Source organism: Eschrichtius robustus, chromosome 9, assembly GCF_028021215.1.
Source record: "Eschrichtius robustus isolate mEscRob2 chromosome 9, mEscRob2.pri, whole genome shotgun sequence".
NCBI classification, from domain to species: Eukaryota; Metazoa; Chordata; class Mammalia; order Artiodactyla; family Eschrichtiidae; genus Eschrichtius; species Eschrichtius robustus.
Genome location: NC_090832.1, coordinates 20,989,127 through 21,004,970, shown reverse-complemented (window position 1 = coordinate 21,004,970; position 15,844 = coordinate 20,989,127). Strand labels below are relative to the sequence as shown.

Genomic DNA, 15,844 nt, shown 5'->3' with positions numbered 1-15,844 from the left:
CCTTGTTATTGCCTGTATCCTTCATTTTCTCCCCATTCCCAGTCCTCAGCTGTCACAAGTAGATGATTATGTCTCATTGCCATGGCCAGAGATATGACACACGGGAGTGGGGTGGGTGTGCCCGTTAGTAGGCAGGACTATCTTTGTGTGGTTTCAGCTGCAGGCTGAATATACAGATGACTCACGCCAGTTAATACCCATATCTAATGAGTGGCCAACATCTTCAGATTCGCATAAGGGCCTAAGAGCTCCACAGGAAACATTGAATTGAGATTGTCACTGCAGGTGACCAAGGAACAAAGTGTTATGGATGGCACATCTGGATTCATAGGCTGTTGTGCCCTATGGGACTCTTAGGTCACTTCTCCCACTAGATGTTTTTACTGCTAACAGCAAAGAATAGTCCCCATGTTTCTTTTCTTCACACCTTCCCATGAAGCTTGAGTGTTCTGGGACCTTCTAGGAACTAGAGAAGTTTCCCTCACAATGGCAGCAGATGCACTTCAAGAAAACTCACTGGCTGATCTTTGCTCCACAGCCCTGCAGCTTGCCAATGAGATTGCGTCTACTTTTATAGCACTTCCATTTCCAAATTAATCCTTCTTTTACATTCCCAAAAGCACCCTTCTCACTTGGTCACAGGTCTCTAGTCCCTTTCTGCAATGCTGCGGTCTGCCTCAGAACTGCTATTTTTTAATCTAATTAATTTATTTATTTTTGGCTGCGCTGGGTTTTTGTTGCTGCGCGTGGGCCTTCTCTAGCTGCAGGGAGCAGGGGCTACTCTTCATTGTGGTGCGTGGGCTTCTCATTGCGGTGGCTTCTCTTTGTTGCGGAGCACGGGCTCTAGGTGCATGGGCTTCAGTAGTTGTGGCACGCGGGCTCAGTAGTTGTGGCTCATGGGCTCTAGAGTGCAGGCTCAGTAGTTGTGGCACGTGGGCTTAGTTGCTCCGCAGCATGTGGAATCTTCCCTGACCAGGGCCTGAACCCGTGTCCCCTGCACTGGCAGGCAGATTCTTAACCACTGCGCCACCAGGGAAGTCCCCAGAACTGCTATTTTTGATTTTGGTTGTATCATAGACCATGGCACCTCCTTTCTGCATCAGGCGGGCTTGTTGTGTAGGCTCTTTGGGTGTGAGAGACGCCCAGGGTTCCTCTCACTGTCCTGGTCTTCCACATCAGCTCGTGTCTCTTCTTTCAGTAAATGCTCATTAAGTCCTTAAAATGTTCCAGGCTCCATGCTAAAGGATGACAATACAAAGGTAAATGAGAAATGACAACACTTATTTTTCACCTGATTGATAAAAACAGAACATTTAGAAAATTCAGGAAAATTACTCCCTTTCTCTTTCCTTTTTGGTAATGTTTTTAAAATTCTCTTTCTTTGTAAAGCATTTGAGTTTTATTCATCACTTTTGATGTCTCCTTAAACAACGATTCCTGCTCCCTGAAGAACCATGGTGATAACCTTCCTTCCTTCTGCTAGAGTGAGGTGTTTGCTACCTGAGTGGCTGTCCCAGGGACCCCTGTCTTAAGCAGTAGGCACTGCAGGGTTCCAGGGCCCTGGCTGATTGGATCCTGGATTTTACAGAGCAGTGGCATCACTCAGCACCTGTGCAGCGTTGGCCTGTTCTACCACGATTGCTGTCCGCCACCGGATACCTCACCTCTGTCCGTTCCAGGCAGTTGTCACTTCTTTTTTTTTTTTTTAAAGAGCTTCACGTTTTTTAAAAAATTTATTTTTGGCTGTGTTGGGTCTTCGTTTCTGTGCGAGGGCTTTCTCTAGTTGCGGCGAGCGGGGGCCACTCTTCATCGCGGTGCGCGGGCCTCTCACTATCGCGGCCTCTCTTGTTGCGGAGCACAGGCTCCAGACGCGCAGGCTCAGTAGTTGTGGCTCACGGGCCCAGTTGCTCCGTGGCATGTGGGATCTTCCCAGACCAGGGCTCGAACCCGTGTCCCCTGCATTGGCAGGCAGATTCTCAACCACTGCGCCACCAGGGAAGCCCCAGTTGTCACTTCTGTTTGGAAGCAACACTGCCAGTGAGAAACCTGCCATGTGTGCACACGCACGCGTGCACACACACACTCACACACACACACACATACTTACACACACTCACACACTCTGTTGTGAGAGGAGGGCCACCCTGGGAGGGAACCCTCCTCCCCTCTCTTGGTGTAGGAAGAGCACGGGTATACCTACTACCTCTCTCTACCCACCTCATTATGGGATTTGGTGGTGGTGTTCTTTACCTCTTACTCTTACTGCTTTTGTGCACTTTTCCTGAGATAATTGTAAGAAAGGTGATAATTTTATCTTGAAATACAATGTCTAGGAACTTTTCTTTTAATTCATCATTCCAAGTAAGTGTCTTTGCACCTTAGAAAACAAAACTAAAATACTGAAAATATGATTTCTTTCCTCTTTCATTGGCATGTTCCTTAATGTCTGCACTGGAGATCAGCCTTTGTGTGGTTGGGATAAATTCTAAACTCTTTGATGGTGGGGATTTTTGTGTAGCTCTCTCTAACATAATTTTGTTGGTTATAATGTCATTCAATTCCATTAGTATACTAATATGGAAACAAAGGCATGGTTTCAGATTTTATTTATATCTTTGTGCTTTGGAAAAACAATATCTCATGAGAAATCATTCAGCCCATTAAATACCATCTTTGATGTTACTTTTTTGGGTTTGCTTGTTTTTAGAAAAGTTTTCCTGGCTTTCGCTCTTTGTAATTGCAACAGTAGCATAGCAAGTATTTTTAGACATGTGTTGTTAGAATCATGTGAAAAATCTTTTTCATGTCAACATGTTGGATTTTGTTAGTAATCTTTAACGTGATCAAGAACTAAGGTAGAATTTCTTAGCTAGAAAAGAATGAGTTAAAAAAAAAATCCCAATACGTTCTTTGATGATTGGAGAAGCTATATTCTATATTTTTACTTAGGTGAAAATATTCAAGAGATTGAACTAAATGGCAGCTTCTTGAGGATGGAGACTATGCCTTTTTCATTTTTGTATTCTTCTTTGGTGTAGCGCTGTTACAGTCAGAGGAGTTGGCTCAGTTGGTGGAGAGCCTTGTGAACTTCATGAAGAAGATTAGACTCCAACCTCCTTCCTTGCATGGGAAATCTTTAAGGATTTTGAAGCTAGAGAGTTGCAAGTACTTTAGAAAGACCAATCTGGAGGCTCCGTGGGAGGGTGAATTGGAGTAAAGAGAGCCTGGAGGCAGAGGCAACATTGGAGGTGAAAGAGGATGTGGTGTGAAGGTGGGTGGGAGATGCATGAGGCCACGGATTTCATAGGTACAGGTCTACACTCCCTCATTTGCAGTTGTAATAGCTAAAAAGAGCTCTAAAAACTGAAAGATATTTTCTTTGTAATTCATTTGATAGTAAAACCCGAGCTTGACCCGAGCTCATTTGGTGGCAAAATTGGACCTGAAGTGTTGGGATGCTTTTAAAATCTTTATTTATCCCACTCACCTCATAAAATACACATATTTACTGTAGAAGTATTAGTGTGTTTGATTAGGGGAAATTGCCCTGGATCCCGCTGTTTTTGTTTTAATATAATGTATAGCCTATGTGCAGTGTAACTTTTCTCAAACCGGAAAAGTTCTGATTTGGCAACACATCTGGTCTAAGGGTTTTGGACAAGGGATTGTGAAACCCTATTTGACCTGTGTTTACAAGATAAGACTCACAGATTAGGTATGAAGAGCATTGTGGAGGAAATAAACATTTCTAGCCTGGAAGACTCAGTGGTTAATGATGAAACTACCTCATCAACCTTAAAGAAAATAGGTCTTTTGGGGGGATCAGAAACATTCATTAGATAGTGAATGAAAGGATACATTTTTGAAGTGTTGCTTGTGTGCAGGATCTGGGATTGAATCATGAACCAGAAAAAGGGAACAATTGGAGAAATTTGAATAAAGATCTCTAGAGTAGTTCATTGTACTGCATCAGTGCTAATTTTTTGGTTTCGATAATGGTACTCTGGTTATGTAAGATGATAACATTTGGAGAAGCTGGGTGAAGGGAATATGAAAACTCTGTGTACTAGTTTTACAACTTTTTGGGTAAATCTAAAATTATTTCAAGTTTTAAAAAATGAGGAGAGTTGCTTGTCAAACCAAGAAATGATATCTTCCATGCTCCCTTTAAGAAGAGAATATCTGTTAGCAGGAATACGGTTTTCTTAGAGATTTTGAACTCTAAAAATGCAAGTTGAGTAGACTTTCAAAGTCAGATCTCTCCCCCCTTCCCAATTTTTTTTAAGGCTGACTTTGTTTTTACAGAAGATTAATTGAAAACATTTTGATCCGAGAAAAAGGCTTGATCCTAGCTTATGTGCATACAGAAGAGTTACAAATGAAGCCAGTTGTGTCTGGACAGTTCATGGGAAGTGTTGTAACTTGTATTCCCTCATGTTTGGTTTCTCTGGTGTTGGAGGGTGTGGTTTATCTCTGGCTTTTGTCTGTTGCTCTGCAGGTTTAGGTGTAGGTTCAGTAGTTAGGACGGACAGTTGTAATAAGATGTTCAAAGCCCAGAGGGTTTGCAGATAATAGAGGGAATGAAGAAAATGTCTGCCTTTAATGGTTAAGGTTGGCTGACCTGGGCTTGGCTGTGCTGATGTGACCGGTGTATGTCTCCCCAGTGGAAGGAGGATTAGTCTTGAATGCCTCTGCTTCACTCTCTCACTTCCACACCATCTCCTGTAGTTTCAGCTGATTTGTTCTGTAATTCTGCAGTCCACTCCTTTCTTTCCTTTTGGATGAGAGTAAACCTAGGCTGGCAGCCAGTTGCTGTTGAGCTATAATAGAGCTAGTGGTATGTACAAAATTTGATTACTGCTGTCAACACCAGATTGAATAAGAAGGTGCATACCCTAGACAGATACTTGCAACTTAAATGGTCTATTGATTTCACAAGAACTAGAAATGAGGCCACTGTGTAATCTAGCAGAAGAAGGGGTCAGTGGATAGACGTTAGAGTCGTTCTTAAAAGTGCGCTTCTTTTAGATCCTTTTGGAAGAACTTTCAGATAACTTTGATAAACTGATTGTTGCTTCTGATTTTCTTCAAGTCCAGTGTTTGCAGAAACTCCATTGTAGGCTTGGTACTTGTTTTTGTTCAATGGTTTGCCTTTCCTGTGTAGAATCTAGTTTAGAAATTGTACTGGCTGATACAGACCATATTTGCTCCTGAACTATGATGACATTTCCACTTAGCTTAATATGAATGTTTTAGAAATTTCCCACAGTGGAAAGTTCTATTTGACATAGGAAGGTTCAGCGGTCAGTTTCATAGTCAGCTGTATGCCAAGAAATAATGAAAACAATGGATTATACAGTGCAGCCTTGGGACATGGAAAATTTCTTAGAAGATGAATGAATCATATTATTAATACATCTTGTAAGGCCTCAGGCCTTATATTGAAAAATAAGGGAAAGAGTTATTTTTCTTTTTTAACGTCTTTATTGGAGTATAATTGCTTTACACTGGTGTGTTAGCTTCTGCTGTATAACAAAATGAATCAGCTATGCATATACATATATCCCCATATCCCCACTGTCTTGCGTCTCCCTTCCACCCTCCCTATCCCACCCTTCCAGGTGGTCACAAAGCACCGAGCCGATCTCCCTGTGCTACGCGGCTGCTTCCCACTAGCTATCGATTTTACATTTGGTAGTGTATATATGTCCATGCCACTCTCTCACTTCGTCCCAGCTTACCCTTCCCCCTCCCCGTGTCCTCAAGTCCATTCTCTATGTCTGAATCTTTATTCTTGTCCTGCCCCTAGGTTCTTCAGAACCATTTTTTTTTTTAAGATTCCATATGTATGTGTTAGCATACGGTATTTGTTTTTCTCTTTCTGACTTACTTCATTCTGTACGACACACTCTAGGTCCATCCACCTCACTACAAATAACTCAGTTTCGTTTCTTTTTATGGCTGAGTATTATTCCATTGTATATATGTGCCACATCTTCTTTATGCATTCATCTGTTGATGGACACTTAGGTTGCTTCCATGTCCTGGCTATTGTAAATAGAGCTACAATGAACATTGTGGTACATGACTCTTTTTGAATTATGGTTTTCTCAGGGTATATGCCCAGTAGTGGGATTGTTGGGTCGTATGGGAGTTCTATTTTTAGTTTCTTAAGGAACCTCCATACTGTTCTCCATAGTGGCTTTATCAATTTACATTCCCACCAACAGTGCATGCAAGAGGGTTCCCTTTTCTCCACACCCTCTCTAGCATTTATTGTTTGCCGATTGAAAAAGTTATTTTTTAAAGCTTGTAGCCTTTTTGTATTTTCTTTCCTATGCTTTATGTAGATTTTATTCTGTTTAATTTTTTTAAGGGATTAAAAAATTAAAATCCTAAAATAGAATGTTTTAGGAAAGAGATAATTAACATCATTGTACATGAATTTGTTCAAACACCAGGGGGTCTGAAAAAGTGATAATCCCTCTAAATTAGATTAAGTTAGATTAGATAATCCCTTTGAATTAGAAAATATGTTAATATGAGTTAGATTGGATTAGATTTTTTGAATTTCAAGTTAGATAATCTCTTTGAATTTTATTGGATAATCCCTTTGAATTAGATAATCCCTTTCAATTAGAATAGTTACTATCCTTCTCCCAATATCACATTTTTTAGAGAAAAGGGGAAAATGTTGCTAGTGTCTAGATCCTGACTTGTCCCTCTTGGCTTCCTTAAAATTTTGTGATATCCTCAATCTTAAATTAAATCTGGTCTAAAATTTCTTCCTGTAAATAATTATGGTTATTCACTTATAAAGGGCTGCTTTAATTGAGACTGTTTCTATTTAGGAAGAAGACAAATACAGAAAGACAGGCGGAAACCACTGATTTATAAATGATTAAAGTGTCATATTTTCATTGCGAATTTAATTGTCTTGTAAGTTTTCATAAGCAGCCCTTGGGTAGGGGAAGAAAAGCCAACTGCTTTAGCAGCCTCTTGCTAGAGATATAATCTGAAGGCCAGCAGTATTTAGCGGGTATATTATACCAGATTAAAACGTTGAAATTCTTTCATACCTATTGGAAAATTGCCACTGGTAAAGCTAGACACCTTCAAGATCTTGCTTCAGCACTGTAGCCAGTATCCATTCTGATTAAGTGGTACCCATGTCTTACTGGTTGTTGTGTATTTTGAGTATTTAGCCCTGCCTATATAAACGGAGACATTTTGGGGATACTGATGCAAATTGGCTTTTGATAACCATCAGGGAAATGTGTATCAAACCACAGTGAGATGTCACTTCATACCTACTAGGGTGGCTATAATCAAAAAAACAGATAACAATATGAGTTGGTGAGGATGGAGAGAATTGGAACCTTCATGAATTGCTAGTGGGAATGTAAGATGGTGCAGCCACTTTGGCAGTTCTTCCAAAGGTTAACCACAGTTATTATATGATCCAGCAATGCTACTCCTGGGTATATATACTCCAGAGAAATAAAAACATAGGTCAATATAAAAACTTGTACATGAATGCTCACAGTGGCATTATTCATATTAGCCAAAAGGTAGAAACAACCCAAATATCCATCAACTGATAAGTGAATAAATAAAATGTAGCATATTCATTCAATGGAAGATTATTCAGCCTAAAAAGAAATGACATACTGACATACTACAACATGAATGAAACTTTGAAAACATTATGCTAAGTGAAAGAAGTCAAGTCATAAAAGACCACATATTCTACGATTTCAGTTATGTGATGTGCTCAGGACAGGCAAATCTATAGAGACTGAAATTAAATTTTCGTGGTTGACTAAGGCTGGTGGGTAGGGAGAGAAAATGAAGAGTGAGTGCTTCTTGGGGTGATGAAAATGTTCTAAAATTGATTGTGGTGATGGAAACACAACTCTGAAAATATACTAATAACCACTGAATTATACACCTTAAATGTGTTAATTGCATACTATGTGAATTATATCTCAACAAAGCTGTTACCAAAAAAAAAAAAAAGAATTGGGCTTTGACTGTGTGATATAATCTGTATCACTGTGCTTTTCATTGTCTCTGTCTTCACAACAATCCCAGAGACAGGTGAGGTCCCTACTCCCATTTTACAGATTTGGAGATTGAGGCTTAGAGAGAGTATTTTACCAGTCATATGGCTTCTAGTCTAGAAAAATACTGAGATAAGGAGGAGGAGAGTGGGGGTGAGTACTGACTGCTTCTCTTTTCTGTATCTCAGCCAGTAGCAGGAAGAGAGATGCCTTCTGATTTAAATCTGTGTGTATCCTGACAAGGGTACATATGTTATGAAAATCTTTGCTTATAAGTAGAAAGTTTCTATTTCAAAGCAGGAGAGAAAAAAGAGTTAAACAAGAATAAGAAAGCAGATGAGGCAATGTGGGTAATGATTTTCCTTGCTTGTTGTATGTGTGTGGATGACATCTGCATAAATGATAGCAAAAGAGCAAGGCAAATACACAAGATAGAATAGGCTGGAAAATATGAATCAAAACTGTTACCTCTCATCTTATTATTCTGTGTTGTTGAGTTAATTTTTTCCATAATAGCAATCTCTAAGGAATGAAGAAGAAATCCTTTTGAGTTTCATTTTCCCCAAGGTGTATGTGCATATTAAAGTGAAATAACAAGTCTGATTTATTCTTTGAAGTATAGTTAATATGTAACGAAACTCTTCAGCCCAGTTGTATACTCAGGGCAAACGCCTCTGTTTATATTCATAGTGGGTAAGGAGGTGGGTGGAGGTGTCCTTTACCAGCTGACACTGTCAAAAACAGGAAGCAAAGTTATAATCTCTTTGTAGTAGATCAGAAACATTCAAAGGCTCTTAGCTGTGACAATTAAAAAAACAACAACAAAAAGTGACATAAGGAATTTTCACTAACTGCGAAGTGTGACTTCCTGTCTGGTATTTAGAGGAGATTCAGTTAGGTTTAGTCAGATCCTCTCATGGGAAAAATAAAAGCCACCCCAAAACAGGACATCCCAGTGTGCAGTTCGCAGGCTGCTTTTGTTAAAATCCACTTCCTCTGCATCTTTTTCCTCCTCACTTAAGCAAATGTAGGTGATGAGTGGCCCGGCGGCCACTGCATTTCGTTGGAGAAAGTGCAGATTTGATTTGCCACGGCAAGTAGCTCGCCAGGCCGGCAAACATTTACCAGGTAAGTTTGTCAACTTGCATGACTCCCTGCCCTCCCGCCCGTGAGGTTTTGAAAAGAGGACATCAGCGAAGACAGGGCTGTCTCAGTCACTTACTGAACCCTGTGTGTTAAGTAACGGCCAGCCGGTGATGGGAACAGCCCGGCCTGTTCTTCCTGACGCCACATCTGTTGTAGACTCTGAATAGTCGAGACCAGCTCTGTGGGCTTCATCCTTCGCTTCAGCATGCGATTGTTTTCCAGTTCTTGGCTTCTTAGGAAAAAGCACTCAAGGAGCCATACCTTTGTTGAGACAAATGTACTTCATGTATTTTCAAACTAGCTTATTATGTATTGACTGTTTACTGTCCTGTAGAGAAAGTTTCCTTCATGCTGTTGTATGATGATAGCTTATTGTGCTTGACTTACTGTGCTGACTAAAAATGTATTTTACTTTTAAAAATAGTTCAGAGCTGATTAAGGGGAGGATCAGACATTTGTACTTTTGAGGGGGCTGTAAATGGAGGAGTTTTGCTTTAAGGCAGTCTCGTTCACAAGAAATGCAGACACAGAACTTCACGTTGGATTGGTCATTGTCACTGGAGTTTACTTCCAGGGTGACCTAGTTTTTCTAATGGGTTCAGATGGCCATATCTTGTTTAATCTATATATTTGTGTACTGGCCATGTAAGTTTTCTGAAGAAAAAAAAAAAAAAACTCAAGTGATGTGTAATATTTGACCTTACGTATCATGCTTGAGTATTGTTACTATGGGACAACTTTTAGGCTGGTTAGAATTTTTAAAAAATGGTTTTCTTTCCTTTGGAATTACTCTTTCCCTCTTAATGTTTTCCTTCCTAACTCCATATGAATGATGTGGTAAATGCTGGTAGGCATCCTCTCTCTGGAGCACATTTCAACTAAAATGCTTGGAGCAGCCCATATTTTCTTAGCAAATTTGGTTTCTTGGCCAAGTGTAATGGGAAATCAGCGTGCTATAATTCTCTTTTTTGGCTATTACTTTTCTCTCTTATTTAAAGATCCATGTGGTCTCAACAGAGAATTAAAATACCTTCCAGGAACTGAATTAAAACCCCACGTACAGGAGCAGCATTGCAGCCTGTGGCCTTTCAGAGGTTATCTCTTGGCTCTCACTTAATCCTCTTTCTTTCCCCGGCATGAATAGTCTTCATCGGCTGCTAGTCTGCGTGTTACTGTCTTGCTACAGAGGGTCTCAGGTAACTATAGTGGTTGAAATCAGAAGATAATTAGAAGAAAAAAATACAAACAAACCTTTAAATATTAAGCAAACTTTAAAATGAGTAGACTGCAGCTTTAAATATGAATTCTGGTTCATTCAGATAGCATTCTTTCCTGCCCTGTGATCAGTCCAAAGGCTTTAAGAAAATAGAAAGCATTTTTTAAAAAAATAAATATTTCAGGGTATTCTATTTTAATAAAAATAGAAAATCAGTATTACATGATTTCAGATTCTACAAGGGCCTAGACGCTCTTCTTATTGGCTGTTATTAATTTACTATTTTCTTGTATCTGCAGGGTAGATCTCTTTAGTGATCTTGTTATAAAGATATAAAAAAGAGTACATGTTTATGGATGGCATATTCCATTACAACAGTGGCCTTTTTTGGTCTTCAAAGCAGTCTCCATAATAGATTAAACTTTGGGCTGAATCCTTTATTTACAGACCTCAAGTAAGCTGGAAAGAGTGAAACCATAAGTGTTTTGCATTAAACTCTTGACCATACAGGGGTTGATGTTTCAAATGGCTGTTGCAGAACCTAACAGGAATAATAAAACAAGTAATAAAATGGAATAAATTAAAATACATGTTTGTTGAAAATTAGCTTTTCAGTGTTATTTTTGAAATTGACCATCCTTTTGCCCTTTGTTGTCTTCTAAAATGTGGAACTCTAATTTAGCACATTTGCCTCTCAGCTATCCCTTGAGATATAACAAGGGAAAACTGAGTAAGCTGAAATCTGAGTATCTGTATCTATCTATCTTTGATATAGAATCTTTATATTTTACAATATTTACTTTATATCTGTGTACAAATGACCAAATGTTACAAATAATCTAATTGAAGGAGAACAAAGTTGAAAAAAAAAAAGGCTTGCAAGTTTGAAATAAAAAATTATTTGGAGTTGCAGGCATCTACTAATGCACAGATGATTTAGGTCTAGAAATTGCCCTGCTCAGGAAGCCACATCTGGGAGGCCTTGCTTTTCTTGCCACCTTTCCTGCTTTCTTGTCGGGCTGACAGGACTCTGTGGCAGCCGTTTCCCTTTTAGATAAATGGGTTCAAATATTCTCCACCTTGGTTCCACGTTAGAATCACCAGTGTGCTGGAGCCCCACACTCAGAGAAGCCTGACATAAATAAACCGAGGCCTTGACCTTGTAGCTGTTAAAGAAATTATCCAAGTGGTTCTGACATGGATTCAAGATGGAGGTGCACAGGGGAGAGTTATTGGTTCCCTACCAGACTGAAAGCTCCAGAAGAGGGGCACGAAGGAAGCTTTTTCAGTGCTGTACCTCAGCACCGAAGCCCTGCCTGTTGGCAGCAGAGTCTCAGCCTCTGCTTGCGGAGTGGTTGGATGGACAGGTTCCTCTGGGCAGCAGGAGGCTGGATGAGGGCTGGACCTCCTCGTTTCCGGTTTGTGCTGACGAAGGGGCGTGCGTTATAGGAGACAGTGGCCCGTCTGAAGATGAACTGTCATCAGGAAGAAGCTCTTGGAAGCGATCACAGGGGAGTAGGCTGGCTCAGGGCACACTGAGCAGACCTCTCTGAAGAGACAGGGCTCCTGGTCGGTGGCGTCTTCATGAAGCAAGGCAGGTGGCGAACTTTGGAATAAGAATTTCATCAGGGGCTGAGGTGCCTGTGTGTGTGAATGTGGAGGTGGGGTCAGTTGGGGACACTACAGAGAGGTTGCTCCAAAGGTTCTTGGTGCCAAAGTTAGTTTGAAAGGAAGGGGTGTGATTATCTTTGCCAGATATTAGCGGCTGCCTCACCCGCCTGTTGACTGTATGAGAATAAAGGAACACGTCATTTAGAGTGACCAGAGTGCAGGGAGGTTTGTCTTGGAGAATTTCTCAGGGCTTGTGAATTTTTAGCTGATCTTAATGTTTATAAAGAAAATGAGTTGGTGCTTAGGCAGACCAGGTGGAATTTAACTTGCAGAGGCTTGAGAGAAAAAAAAAAATTGTTCAGTTGGGCGAAGGGTAGACAGAGTGACGTGTTTGAAACAGAAGAATTTTGGGCGAGGGAAATGAGAAGTGTGATTAACATGGTACTGAAGAATTGTTTGGGGGGGGGGACCTGGGTCCCAGTTCCCCCTACTATCGACTGTGTAAGACACTGAACTTCTGAGACTGGTCTCCCAACCAGGCGTAACCCTGAGGGGATTGTGGTCAGGATTAATGATGTAACATATTTTAAAGCACCTTGCAAGCAATAGTAAGAGTTCCAGGTAAATAAAAGCAATAGTAAGTTCTGTAAAAATTATAAAAATATAGTCAGTTGAGAAAGAGCTTTGCCTGCTACCTGCAGTGTAGGAATGGGTAATCAAATATTATGTTTGTGTGGTACTTAAAATACATTTAAGCTGAAGCTGTGCACTCTGTCATCTTTTTAGTTGTGTTTTTCCTTGGCATTACTTGAAAGGTATGATTGTGACACGGATCCTGGTTTCATGTTTCACTTGGGTTCTTTGACCCTAGTTAGCGGGCACCAGGTGCTTCCTATTCTAATCATTTGCAAAGTCAGGGTTTGGTTGGAGGGCCACCGAAAGGACTGGTGTGAGAATTAGATAGGATCTGGACTCAGTGACTCCCTTGCCCCTGCCCCAATATTTTGACCTTGATTTGAACAGTTCACTGAACTGGCAGCTCAAGTAGCTTTTTCCCGCTGAGCTAGAACTTTAATTGTTTGGCAGAGGAAGATGAGTCATAGCCCAGTCCTACCACTGTGACAAAGTGAAATTTTAGTCCAGGGCTAAAGGAACCCAGGTCAAAAACTTTCTGTCTAAACCACAAAGTATTGAAACTTGGATTGTGAGCTAGGTGGGAATTAGTGGGGCCCCTCTCTGTGGGTTGTTCTCAAGTTAATGAAGCATTTTATCGCATTACATTTTGATGCTAAATCTCATTTTTAGTAATATATTTAAATAATCAGCCTCCTTCTTAAAAATTTTAATGCAACATTAAAATTATACAGAGTGGCAAATTGTCAGTTCCTCTCCCCCTCTGTGATCACTGTTACTAGTTTTGTTTGTCCTGCCACACTTTCTTCTATGAATATATAAATGTACAGCTTTACATCTAAAGTCCCACAAGCACAGTTTTTCTTTCTCAACTAAAGATGAAACCATCCTGTCATAGTGCATCCCATTTAAAAAATATTAAAAATAATGACCTGTGTACATATATTTTAGTTCATTTGGGTAACTTCTGGGGCCAATATGCTTTTACTGTTAAACTGCTATCCACAAAGGGCAGAGAGATGAAAAGTAGTAAATAATTGTCTGAACTTGCATTTGTGTGTGTGTGTGTGTGTGTGTGTGTGTGTGTGTGAAATTGAACTCTGCATATGTTTTTCGGCTTTTGGACAAATTCTTCAATGGATTGCCTTTTCATACATTGCCCTTTTTTCTTTTCCCCCCTGTTGTTTGGACCTCTGACTTTTAAACCCCTACTGATTCTGAAGGGAATTCATGCAAAATGGCAGATTTTGAATGACTGACTTGAATTTTGAGTTTTAAGTTGGTTAACTTCCAACTTAAAAGACAGGCCTGATTTGTGGATCTCTGGGACAGAAGGTTGAGTCTTTCGATTTGGACTGTATATATTCACTTTCTCTTTCGGCTGTGGAAGCTGTCATCATCCCAAACTGTGCTGAGGCTGGTAATTATTTAGGTGCCCTCAAGACAGGTAATTACTTAGGTGCCCTCACTATTTTATTACATTTTCATGTTCCGATAACTTATGTACATAGGGATGGTGATTCCCAGTATTAGTTTTTAAAATATTTATTTATTTATTTATTTATGGCTGCGTTGGGTCTTCGTTTCTGCACACGGGCTTTCTCTAGTTGCGGTGAGCGGGGGCTACTCTTCGTTGCGTTGCACGGGCTTCTCATTGCAGTGGCTTCTCTTGTTGAGGAGCACGGGATCTAGGTGCGTGGGCTCACTAGTTGTGGCTTGAGGGGTCTAGAGCGCGGGCTCAGTAGATGTGGTGCACGGGCTTAGTTGCTCCCGTGGGATCTTCCCGGACCAGGGCTCGAACCTGTGTTGCCTGCATTGGCAGGCGGATTCTTAACCAGTGCGCCACCAGGGAAGTCCCCCAGTATTATTTTTAGAATAACCCATTTTCTGTGTAATTTGTGGAACATGTTAGTGTTAGCAGAAAGGCTCTGGACTTAGACTTACACGGTGGAGTCCCAGCTCTTCTGCATCCTGAGTCTCAGTTTCCTCTCTTGCAAAATGGAGATAATGGGGCTGTTCTAAGTCTTTAAAGGTGTAAAATCCCTTTTGCGCACTGCTTGGCAAATTGCAGGAAGGGTTATAATAAATGCTGGCTGTTTCTGTTAGTAGAGTTTTTTCAGTTAATAACAGAAAAAAAAATACAGTGTAGATATTAAATGAAGATAAAACATTGGCTTGAATGAGGCCCCACGTGCACCATCATAGCGAAAATTTACCAGTTTTTTCTCACCCTTTGATCGAGATCTGTTAGTGATTTTTGACATCAAAGCCTCAAAGCTGTAATTCTCTGCTGGGCTCATTTAACCACACATCCCGTAAGTGGCAAGAAATTTAGAGCTATGCAGGACAGCAAACAGGCTGCAGTTGCTTGGAGAATATCTTTGTGGCGGGGTGCCTGAAATGTTTTGCTGGTTTCAAAGTTCACTTTCATTTGTTCAGAAAGGTTTTTATTGTTTGCAGGCAAGCAAAGCAAGCAAAGGGAAAGGGCACACAGCCTCCCATATGATTCTGTGCTGTGTGACCTGTTTGCCTTTTGGTGCCTTATGTAAAAAGCTTTATTTAGTCTGCAGAGAGGACTATTTCTCCAAATAGAGGAAAACCGTCATAATGGTCTGGAAACACGATAGATTTCAGTTTAATGCCATTGATCCAGATACTGTTAGAGGCTGGGCTGCACAGCAGTTGTAAGATAGGCATCTTGCACAGATTCTTCTAGGTCACTTGCGTATCGTCAATGGGAATGCCTCATCTGATAGCCATGCGCTTGGCCTTCTGGGAAAGAGTCCCTCCTGTCATACCAACACTGACCCTTTTCTTCTGGCCTAGCCAGCCCGCCCCCAGCTAGGAACCTGCTGCCAGAATGAATCGCCAGGCTTTTGACCTGGCCTGTTTTCTTGTTCGACTCCTGGATTCTGTGTGTTTAGCTTCTGCTTCGACTCTTAGGCAAGATCTCCCTTTATGGTGTTAGAAGCGCCTGGATTGTGTTTGACAGAAGAAATTTGACAGTTTTTCCCAGCAGATTCATTTTCTCCCTACATAACTCCGACTCACCCATGCAGTCTGGTATCTGACAGTACTCTGAGAACTGTTTAGTTAGTTGTTCACAAATATTTATTGTCCAACTCTGAATAACTAGTGTTACAGCAGGCAAAGGAAAAGTATAGTTTGTGAGTTT

At 40.7% G+C, this 15,844-nt stretch overlaps 1 protein-coding gene across 5 annotated transcripts in view; it reads left to right on the top strand.

Moving 5' to 3' along the window:
• Positions 1 to 15,844, top strand: part of UTRN (utrophin) — a 505,750-nt gene that overhangs the window by 49,964 nt on the left and 439,942 nt on the right. The window lies entirely within an intron of this gene.